The following is an 11,777-nucleotide window of genomic DNA, read 5'->3' as shown; positions in this document are numbered from 1 at the left end:
TTTCATATTGATGTTATTAAATAGGCCCCTTGCGTCAAAGATTTAAAATATGTATATATATATACCCTATATACATACATGAATGAAGACACACTATTGTCTTTATTTATTTTAAAAGCAATTCATGCAAAGCAAGAAATATAAATAACAACCGACCGGAAATATAAACGTATAAAAGATCGGAAATTTGAATATCCTTATTTATATGAACATTGTTGCAGACCATGTATTGAGATAAATTAAATACATGTTGAGTATTTTTGTTTGGCTTGGTGTTTATCCCTTGTGACAATCCCTTGTGACAATCAACCACTATTCTTCTAAAATAGCAGTGATCTATTTTTCCTGCGTACCCCTTCTCCATGGTGAACATGTCATGAGGGAATCACTCACCATGTTCATCATTTACTGCACCAGAATCTTTAGGGAAGATGTTGAGATGAGAATGGGGGAAGTGAATAAACAACGACATACTGCAACGAAGTTTTTCTTAGCACAACAACAGTTCATGCACAGTCTCCTTGTAATTGGTTGATCAATTGTTCCCCAAGAAGTGTGAACAAATGTGCTTAAAACTTGTACAAATTCCCTGCTTGATGGGGAAGCATGCAAAAGTAGCAGTCATCCATTCATACTCTCAGTTGGCTTCTTCCAGATCATGTGTACTGCGAAGGACATTCTTTCTCATTAATTCAATTTCTTAGGTTGCTGACACCAGTGTTGCAGAATATATGCGGAATCCGAGTTTTATCCTGGTCCCCAATTTTACAACCAAAATAACAGTGGTAGGCGTTTCTGATTAATGGAGGTTTTGTGAAGGAAATGTCACTTCTCGTCAAAAATAGCAAAATGTGTTAGCACTGTTCGCTTAGACTCGTGGCATTTTTGTTCACTCTTATCGTCAAGTCCTTATAAATATATCAACTATCACCCATATACCTGGCACTTATGTGAAAAACGAACTGAAATAAGTATTAAAAAAATACTTAAGTGAGCAGGAGAGAGACAAAAAAATCACTGAAAATTAAGAGGAAGAGATGTTTACTGCCAGAATAATGAAATAATATAAGAAAGATAAATATATTTTCTTGTATCTCTGCCAAACTATTGTAATTTTTTTAACTTGCTATAAAAAAATCCCTAAAAAAATTACCCCACTATAAGAAAGCCGTGTGAAATGAAAACCAGAGCTAATTTTTAATTTCATCATCATCATCCTTCACGAATTAGGCCTCTGTAGACCTGTTTCGGCCCCATCTAGCAGTCTTCTTAAAGGTCTTCCTGGTCGACGATGTCCTCTAGGTTTATACTGCATCATAATTTTTGGGATTCTTGAATTTTCCATTCTTCTTACATGATCTAGCCAATTGAATTTGTATCTGCTGATTTTTTCTTCTACTGACTCTACTTCTAATTGTTCTAAAATTTCTTCATTCCTTTTTCGGTCTAAAAGAGTATATCCTGCTGTCCTCCTCAAAAAATTCATTTCCGTTGCTTTGATTCTGTTCACGTCTTTTTTCTTTAATGACCAAATCTCGCTTCCGTATAAAAGGGTGGGTAATGCTAGTGTATTATATATTTTTATTCTTGTGGATTTTTGTACTAATTTAGCTTTTAATGCATTGTTTATTATTCCTAGAATTTGTGTAAATTTGGTAATTTTCTTGTTCACATCTTTTTCATTTTGATAAGATATTTCACAACCCAGATAATTGAAATTTTGCACTTGTTCGAGGCATTGGTTATTGTGTATTATCTTACTTCTAGTAAGACCTATGCTAGTAACCTATCTTAGGGAAAATTACATTACTTTCAAGCCTCAAACAAGCAGTATAAGGACAGATAATTTGATGACAACCCAGAGCAAGTCAACGGTTAAACGAAATTGGAAAAAACAAAATATGTTCACATACGCTACCTGGAATGTTAGAGGGATCAATCATAAAGAAGAAGAACTAGATGAAATATTGAATAAAAAGCAGATTAAAATAGCAGCAATAACAGAAACAAAAAAGAAACTGAAAGGCACAACTGAAACAATTTTTAATTTTATCTTTGATATTCATGATCAACACATCAAAATTGATAAGAATTGGCTATATTTATTCAATTTACATTTTAATTGTTGAACAGTGAAATTAAGAACGTAGATACAATAACGAAAAACTTCTTGCATGTGTAATGTATCTATTAATGCAAATGTAAACTGAGAAATGACAAAATGAAGTTCGTTACAAGAAATCTAACACAGGAATTATTGTGTAACAACAGGCGCGTGTGTTCCTGGGCTGCATGGCAATCAGCAGTAGGTGAATCTCAGCTAAACTTGAGAGGGATGACGTCACCACGTCAATAGCAATAGCAGGAACAACAGCAGCAGCGGCCTAAAAACATGCAGTTTCACTGTTATAATTTTCTAAACAAAATCTTTATTATGAGTACCCCTTTCATTTTAAATTAACTGGGCCTGTAAGGTCATATCTTTGTTTTAAAGCAAAGAAGACACAAATTATTATGAAAGTAACACAAAACAGTTATTTCTTCTCTCGCAAAATTTAACTTTTTGGATTTGGGCCCTTTTAACAAACAGCTATTCATTTAATGTAATAAAAATGACACATACTTTCTGATTATACGTTTTAGTCTTATTCCAGAATTATGTACCCCTAACATGTTGGTAAGAGTGGGTGAAGAAAGAATAATGGTGAAACTGATCAGGAAGAGAAAAAGAAATTGGCTGGGTCACTGGCTGAGAAGAAACTGTCTATTGAAGGATGCACTGGAAGGAATGGTGAACTTTCGGTGTTGGACCCCGGACTCATTTCACCGGCATTATCACCTTCATCTCATTCAGACGCTAAATAACCTAAGATGTTGATAAAGCGTCGTAAAATAACCTACTAAAAAAAAAAAAGGAATGGTGAATGGAAAAAAAATTCGGGGCAGAAGAACATATCAAATAATAGACGACATTAAGATAAATGAATCATATGCGGAGACTAAGAGGAAGGCAGAAAATAGGAAAGACTGGAGAATCCTGGTTTGCAGTGAAAGATCTGCCTTTGGGCAGAATATTATGAATGAATGAATGAACATGTTGAAAATGTTATTATTTATAGTTTATTTTTTTTAACTACAGCGTGTGAAATGGACATACAGAATAAGAAACGAAGCTGTGTTGGAAGGAGTAGATGAAGAAAGAATGATGCTGAAACTAATCAGGAAGAAGAAAATGAATTGGCTGAGTCACTGATTGAGAAGAAACTACCTTCTAAAGGATGCACTGGAAGGAATGGTGAACGGGAGAAGAGTTCGGGCCAGAAGAAGATATCAGATGATAGACGACATTAAGATACATAGATCATATGCGGAGACTAAGAGGAAGACAGAAAATAGGAAAGACTGCAGAATGCTGGGTTTGCAATGAAAGACCTCCCTTGAGCAGAACACTATGAATGAATGAATGAACATGTTGAAAATGTTACTATTTATGGTTTATTTTCTTCAACTACAATAAGTAGGTCTACTTAATCGAAAATTGAATGGTCACCTAAACGCCAGCAATTTGCATAAATTAGGAAAATTTCTTTTTAGAGTTAAAATTAGATGGGAAGAGAAAGTCAAAGCTCTAACGGAGATGGAATTATAAATGTTGAGTAGTCACACGATAAGAAACTACGAAGAGTAGTCAATGAAGTTAACAGAATAATTCTTAAGAGATTGAGTATAAAATGAAAAAGCTAAGGTAGGAGTTTTAAATACAAGAGCTATACTTATTATTAGTTGTGTACCATTATTATTATTATTATTATTATTATTATTATTATTATTATTATTATTAATAGTAGTAGTAGTAGTAGTAGTATTGTAAACAGAGGATGCTTATAGGTTCATTATGTATTAGTTTGTGTTATATTTGTATTGAGAGTGATGGCGGATTAAGAACTGGAATACATCTAATCCGCCATGACGTGAACAATGATTGATGAAATAAATAAAATAGATACTCGAAAATAGTAAGATAAAAGTTCGTTCTTTTGATTAAACATAAAAGGCATTCTTTATACAGTAAAATGAAATGACTTCGTTTATGTATGTATTTTGTGTAACAGTTGAAGATAATATACTATAGGCTAAATAATAATAACTTTCACATCATGATTAAGAAAGTGAATTGTTATGAAATAGGCTATGTGAAACGTATAACAAGAGGGCACTATCATCTCCGTTATAGTCCTTTTTATCCAGCACATTTGTGAGGACTGAAATTCGGTCAATTAAATTTAGAAGGATTAGACATATTTAATGAATTTTCAAAAAATTTGCTTATCTAAATAAACTCATTATCTCACAGAATCTCTAACTTCAGGTGTTTATCAAAAGTACTACAGTTGTCTTTGATATTTATTTATCGCCAAATCATCGTCTCATTATTCTAAAATATAAGATAAGCGTTGCGTTATTTTAATTTGCTGGTTAACTCAATGAAGGGAATTTTCATCCGCAAATATTGCTCAGAATACTGGTCATTATACAGAGTGTTTCAAAAGTTTTCGGTCTGTGAGTTGTTTTTAATGACACGTCGCATAATTACAACGCAAACGTCTGCAGCGCTTAAAGATACCACTGCAAATAGTAATTGTGTAGTTATTGACACATATCATGACCGCAACAGAGACCTGCACCGTGTAAGTTGTCCGCCTAGAGATAGCGCGCCCGCTATTGAAATAACCGTGATAATGGCTCTGATTGTCTTTCTCATCAATGTGGTCAACATAACGTTAACCGTTTAGCGTACCGGGAGAATGCAAAAACTCTCTATCATTGTACTATCGTAATTTAATAATTTTTCCCACAAATGTCTAAAATATTTCATTAACAGTTCGTCAAAATAAAAATGTTAAATATGATAGAGGCTAATTCTAATACAGCAATGCAAAATAACTCTCTGTATTTTGTTACCAACTTCATTCCGGGTAGGCAACTTCACTACAGTTTACGAAAGTATTTGAGAATATTTTACAATCTTCCTAGGTCCTATCTGAGAAGAAATTTCGAATAGGGATCTCTTTAAACTACAAATTTGCATTTCCCAACTTGGAGTTTTAACACAATACAGTCCACGTTATGGAGTAACGATTAGCACGTATGACCATGAAACTAGCGGGCCCGAGTTCAAATTCTGGTTGAGGTTTTTTTTTGCAGGGTTTTCCCTCAACTCATTAAAAGCAAATGCTGGGTAACTTTCGGCGTTGGACCTTGGACTCGCTAGCATTATCTCAAGACAGTGGATGCGGGATGACTTATCGTTGAATGTAGGTGCACATTTACTATATGTTGCATTTTTTTCATTCAGACCACTGGCTCAACAGGTTTTAAACGTAAACAGACGATGTCTACATGCTACTGTATCTGCGTACAGTCAGAAGGAAAAGAAAAATAACGTACTGTAGTAGTGTAGCACATACCTTGCAAGTTCAGTCCTCGTCGTCATTGATGCAATTACCAGCGTTGCAGTAAACGACGATATATTCTCATAAGTTGTCGAAGCTGAATCGTCTTCGCCTATCGCTTAAACTGTTTTTGTATCGAGAGAATTTCTGAGGAAGAACTCTAAAATGGGGATCATTCAATTTCTTTAGAGGGATATTTGCACTGAGCATCATGTTGCACGTGTCGTTTAGACCCGCACAACTAAATGATGATGATGATGATGATGATGATGATGATGATGATGGTTCTTCAGATTTCATTTCAACGCATTTCCTGTGCGATGTACTGTTGCAATGTTTCTCTATAGCCTGAGTTGTTCTGGTTTTATTTCAATTTTACATACATTACACACGATATTGTCTTCGTTAATACATAAAATGTCACTCTCATACTTCTTAATTGCATTTCGTATCTCTAAGCGAATTTAACGTTTTGATTTCGACATTGTGAATGGATCAGCACTGCACTATTCAACTCGTACTAAATACTTGAGCAGGATACCACAACTGCACACATTGCGTTGCAATGTGGACCGGGGTTCCTTCGTTATGTACGCTGTTGTACTTGCCAGGTACACAAAAGACGAACGACGCGGCACGTGCATATACTCCGATACGAAACAACTTCACTTTTCCTTAAGTCATCCCGCATCCATTGTCTAATTATCACCTTCATTTCATTCAGACGCTAGATAACTATAGCAGTTAATACAGCGTCATAAAATAACCAAAAAAAAAAACACACACACAGTACATGCTTACATTTAACACAATGAGTGAATTCCGGGAATATTTCAACTTTTCCCAAATACTTATTTTGTTTTTACTCGCAAATAGGAGTTGGATGTGCCCATTAATTCTCCAGTTTTAAGTTTTTCTTGAAGTTCAAAAGACGGAATCTCAGTGTAGTTAGACATAGTCACAATATTTTGGAAACATTAACTGCCTAATTCTAAGCGAGTAGAGCAACTGTCGAGTCCTGCACCTAAGACATAGGACCCTAGAGACCGTATCTATTATTGTAATACTCTTCATATGTTTTATATCCTCTTTCTCTATAGTCCACTTACAGAAACAGTAGAAGATGAGAAGACAGACGGCGATGCCAAACGCCAGGCCGACGTCAATTTCGATAGAATCAAAGATTCTCGCTTCAGTCTGTTGAGTAGTGAGACTCTCCATTGTAGAATTCATAGTTCCGTTCGTCAAAGTAAACTCGTCAGAAATATACATGATGTTATACCTGTCTTGAACCTGTAACAGACTTACAGAGAAATCTCTTTTGCACTATATGACATATGTTATTAATTTGATAAAATAACCATTATTTAATTACAGTTCTTCTCATGTTTTACACATACAATGTGAAATATGTAAAGGTACTGAATTAATGTCTTATTTAACGACACTATATCAACTGCGGGGTTATTAACGTCAATGACATTAGTGGCATCGAGATGACATTTGGAAACGAATTTCCAGAGGTTTCCCTGTTATTTGGACAACAGTTTGAGAAAACCTAAAAAAAAAAAAAAAAAACAACTGTATAATCAGCCAAAGCGGGATTTGAACTGACACCCGAGCGCACTTAGAGATCAGTACGCAAAAGACTGAAGAGTAAGCTACGCCGGATGTATGAATTAATGTTAAAGAAACAAACAAAATTTGTGTTCAAGATCACGTCAAGTATTTCAAATGTATTCCTCTGGCTTAAGTACTGGCATGATCAGCTAAGGACTGGAAAGACTTTCTCTTTTTGGGGAGGGGGACAGTTCGCAGGCAGCTCGTTAAGACTCTTGGATGGATCTAACGTCATCGAGACATCTTTCTTTCAGTGGTAAATTTAGTTTCGGGAATAAGAAATAACTAAAGGCTAGTTCGCAATAAACCAGGAATGGAAACGACAAAGAGAACGAGAACGGAAATATTGTTAAAATACATGTTTTTAAATGTGAGTACTCACAATTAACTATTGTGAATGCTCACATTTAAATATATTTATTTTAACATTATTTCCGTTCTCTTTCTCTTGTCGTTTCCGTTCCCGGTTTATTGTGAACCAGCCTTTTAGTCGTTAAAAGTCAAATGCTATGGGTAATCAAGTCCAGAGATTTATTATCTGGACAAAGCAATCGACAGATGCATAGCTTTACTGTACTGCATATCTTTACGTAGAACTACGTGTTGGCGATCACCTGCCAACAAGGAGAACAAGAGAATATGAAGAGAATGAGGGGATACAAGTAAACAAGGAGAAGAAAAGGAGAACAAGAGGACGAGAAAAATAACAATGCGAACAAAGCTAAAACACGGAAAAGAAGGGCAGCACAAAAATAATAATAACAAGGGGAATATAAGGAGAACAATTGGAATACAAATGGTAAAAGGAGAATACAAAGAGAATAAGGGGATGATAAGGAGAAAAATAGGGAATACAAAGAGAGCAAGGGGCAAACAAGGGAAATACAAGGCAGCATATAAGGGAACTTCGCATAAGCTAAGTGGTAGAGTTTATTATAATCCATGGGTGGGGGAGGTTAAAATGTATTTAAAAATAATGTTATTCAATTAATTGTCCTTTGATTTTTATTTTTATTTTATTGGGTTATTTTACGACGCTGTATCAACATCTAGGTTATTTAGCATCTGAATGAGATGAAGGTGATAATGCCAGTGAAATGAGTCCGGGGTCCAGCACCTAAAGTTACCCAGTATTTTCTCGTATTGGGTTGAGGGAAAACCCCGGAAAAAACCTCAACCAGGTAACTTGCCCCGACCGGGATTCGAACGAAGGCCACCTGGTTTCGTGGCCAGACGCGCTGACCGTTACTCCACAGGTGTGGACTAATTGTCCTTTGACATGGACGCGAAACAGACGCGTGCACAATATACGATTAACTACAGAAAGTTAAAATAAGCTTGGCATTATTCACATCCAGATGGACAAATAACGATAACAACTTTAGGGGAGAGTTGGGTAGTATCGGACATCGGGTAATATCGGACGGTGAGTTTCTTTCATCTACCATCAGATGGTTGTACCTGGATAACATGGTTACGTTTCTGTTATGGCGCATACAGAAACGTAACCATGTTATCCAGGTACTACCATCTGATGATAGATGAAAGAAACTCACCGTCCGATATTACCCGATGTCCGATACTACCCAACTCTCCCCTAACAGGATATTCTCATATGTTTATACCATGTATATAGTATAGCAAAAATTTTTAATTGTCTGTTGCTCAAGATCAGTACTTACTTGTCCTCTCAGTACATTCTGTTTTAATCCATTGTTATTATTATTATTATAATTATTATTATTATTATTATTGTCATTATTATTATTATTATTATTATTATTATTATTATTATTATTATTATTGTTATTATTGGCGGGTAAATTGTTTCATTCCGTTCATTAAGCACACTTAAATCTTACAGCAAATTGTATTTATTTATCCTATTTCCATTAGCCTAATTCCCGTAAAGTCATTACATGCAATCATAGGGATTTTCTCAAATCTCCTATTTTGTTTTTATTTATAATCCCATCGTAATAAGGACAAACTTAATTACGATTGGTAGACTTCGCCAACTGTTCCGGATGTTTTATCTTACCTCAAAGAACTAGAATTTTCTTTAGAAGTAGGTCTACAGCAGATAGATAAACTAAATTTTCACCATCATAAAACAGACCCTACTGAGTTGACACCCAAGATGTCGTCATTAAGGGGCGGATTTCTATGACATGTCATATTTTTTTCCTATGGAATTGTTTCGGTTTTCAGACTGATTCAAACTTGATACCAAGCATTCTGAAGAAAATGGAAGGGTTTTTATTGGGCATATAAATGCATATTTGGACCATTTTTAATTTTGTGGCATATTTAGTACGAAACTGCATATTAACGGTATATTTTGGAAATAACTGTAAGCATATTTAGGCATTTTTTTAAGTTTTATAGCATATTTAGTAAAAATTCGCGTCATAATGTTATATTTTGCGCATTTTCCATATTTAATGCATTCATTCAAACCATAACGAGCCGTAATACTGTGAAAGTTTTTCAGGATAGCTCTAAAATACCTCTATTTTCGGAGAAATGTAATACTACGACAGTTTTTCTAAAATACCTAAATTTTCACAGAAATGCAATGAAAAGAAAGTATGCACTGACTGTGGAGTGTGGGGTTTTAAGTGGGAGGTAGGTTTCTATTGTTCGGCCCTGTGAGCGAAAACATGTTGTACACAACAAAACATGGTTTCCTTACAATTTTCTTCCCTCTCAGTCACTCCTTGTTTCTTCAGTATCTTTTCAACATGCTATTCTAAAGACAGGGGACATTTGAAGTAATTCGCTTAACTGGTTAGACATTGTATTTTAATCAATGTATAATGCCGAGAATTAATAACATCTAACATACATATGTTACTGATATATATTTAGAATTTTATTGGACATATTTTTTAGTGTTTTTAGGTCATAAATGCATGCATATATCCTGTTTTTTAAGGTTATAGAAATCCGCCCGCTAGTCATCATCATCCTTAAGCACCAAAACTTTGGCCTTCTCAATAATCCTCTTCCAGACACTTCTGCCTTTGGCTGCCTTCAAATTAGTCACTTTCATTTTCTTCAGGTCATCCATCACATCATCTTCCCATCTTAATTAAGCCCTGCCGCCCGCTCTGCTTGCTATAGGTTTCCATTTATATAACTTTTTACCAGTCTCTGGTCATTCATCCTTATTATGTGCCCCAACCATCCTATTCTGAGTGATCTAATATAATTTATTGCATTTTGATTTTTAATTAGCTTATTTAAGTCACTATTAGTTCTCGAGATAAGTAATTACGCTTATTTCCTTTAATTTGACAATAATTAAACACACTAGTGTCACAATTTTTTATTTATCTGTTTGTTTATTTATGTCTATATTTATTTATTCTTGTATTTATGTTGTTTCTGTCTGGTACCATTTTCTCAGAAATTACTTACCAGAACTTAATGAACACATCTGTACGCATTATTAGTTTTTTTTTACTTGGTTATTTAACGACGCTGTATCAACTACGAGGTTATTTAGAGTCGATGGGATTGGTGATCGCGAGATGGTATTTGGCGAGATGAGGCCGATGATTACCTAACATTTGCATTACAGTTGAGAAAACCTCAGAAAAAAACCAACCAGGTAATCAGCCCAAGCGGAAATCGAACCCGCGCTCGAACGTGACTGTTTTATTAGTAGTTTGACATTGTAGATGAAATATTTTTTACATAAAGTTTTAATTTTTGTTTTTTAATTTATTAATTTGCATGATCATAATATTTATTAAGTTAATTAATAATTTAGAAAACAATAATTAGAATTTTATGTCAAAAAGCTTTCACATACAATGTTAAACTACTAATTAAAAATGTGTGTACCAATTTTTAAAGAGTTTCTAAGAAAATGGCGTGAGATGGGAAACAAAACAAAGAATTTAAAAATGTTCACTCCAGAGTTTAATTGTTATCAACTGAAAGAAAATAATCCTAGTTACTTATTGTATCAATGAACTCAGCAGGGTCTTTTCATGTTTTATGAAAATTTTGTCTGTTTATCTACTATACTTCTGGGGAAAATTCAGTTTCTAAGAATGAGGAATTGTAAATCATACGGAAGAGTTGGCGACTGTATCAAAAAGATGTTCAGTACAATTGCGAAATGTCTACAGTATATAAAGAACGAATTATATACTTACAAGGAAATTAATTTTCGGTGGTGTTTTCCTGCTATAATATGTGCAACGTAGAACTCATAATATTCATCTTTACTTATACGCAAGCACTTGAAGAATGATGGAAATTTTATTTTCCCTTATCGATATAATTATATATACCGTGATTGGAAAAATACTTTGCCAGGCACTCTGAGATAAGTGTAGCTCACTTCTTATTTGTGAACAATAGAATTGTAGACTTCGATCCCTGTTCAAACTTTATCGCTAAATTGATAATATTTTATCCTTTAAAAGATTAAGGAAATATATAATAAAATCAGATACCGGTATATACAATTCAACAATCGTGGTCGTTTAGTGATAGTGTTTCCAATTCCATCGACGATAGATAACCACGTAGATAATATAGCATCGTTAAATATTCAATACCTAACTGTATCGCGGCCGGGTACATGATTTTCTGCCAGTTGATTTTACACCACCTAGCGTAATTTTACGGTAAATTGTGATGTTGTTGGCAACAGCTAACGTCGCTTGACTTTTCGATTAACTTAAT

General features: G+C 34.4%; 1 long non-coding RNA gene across 1 annotated transcript; it reads right to left on the bottom strand.

Moving 5' to 3' along the window:
• Positions 1 to 2,026: 2,026 nt before the first annotated feature.
• Positions 2,027 to 11,394, bottom strand: LOC138699589 (uncharacterized). The gene is made up of 3 exons (XR_011332035.1): positions 11,243 to 11,394; positions 6,563 to 6,756; positions 2,027 to 2,384 (listed from the first exon to the last, which is right to left on the bottom strand). It is a non-coding gene; the product is annotated as an uncharacterized lncRNA (long non-coding RNA).
• Positions 11,395 to 11,777: the final 383 nt, after the last annotated feature.

This window comes from Periplaneta americana, chromosome 5 (genome assembly GCF_040183065.1).
Source record: "Periplaneta americana isolate PAMFEO1 chromosome 5, P.americana_PAMFEO1_priV1, whole genome shotgun sequence".
Taxonomy (NCBI): Eukaryota; Metazoa; Arthropoda; class Insecta; order Blattodea; family Blattidae; genus Periplaneta; species Periplaneta americana.
Note: the sequence above shows the minus strand (reverse complement) of the source record. Positions and strands in the feature narration are given on the sequence as shown.